Genomic DNA, 567 nt, shown 5'->3' on the forward strand with positions numbered 1-567 from the left:
AAGGGGTTGTGTGTGCTGCCCTGGCTGGTTTGGCTCAGTGGATAGAGCAACAGCCTGCAGACTGAAAGGTCCCAGGTTCGAGTCTAGTCAAGGGCACATGCCCGTGTTGCAGCTCGATCCCCAGTAGGGGGTGTGCAGGAGGCAGCCAATCAGTAATTCTCTCTCCTCATTGATGTTTCTATCTCTCCCTCTCCCTTCCTTCTGAAATCAATTTTTTTAAAAAATTATTTTTTTTTAAAGAAAGGGGTTGTGTGTGCTGAGTGAGGTGGGTACAGCTGCTGATCCTTGGTGACCTCCTTCCCCAACAGTGCATTTCCCAGTCACGCTGCAGTGCGCGAATATCAGCATCCTGGAGCCCAGACTCTGCCAGCGGGCATATCCCGGCCAAATCTCCAAGCGCATGCTCTGTGCCGGCCTGTGGGAGGGGGGCCGCGGCTCCTGCCAGGTGAGATCTACTCTGGGGAGGCGATGGAGGATGGGGATCCTGCTATGACACTGAGGCCTGGGAGAGGACGGGCCAGCACCAGGATTTGTGGATCTAAGAAAGCGGGGGGGGGGGGGGGGGCC

Source organism: Myotis davidii, unplaced genomic scaffold (genome assembly GCF_000327345.1).
Source record: "Myotis davidii unplaced genomic scaffold, ASM32734v1 scaffold212, whole genome shotgun sequence".
Classification (NCBI taxonomy): Eukaryota; Metazoa; Chordata; class Mammalia; order Chiroptera; family Vespertilionidae; genus Myotis; species Myotis davidii.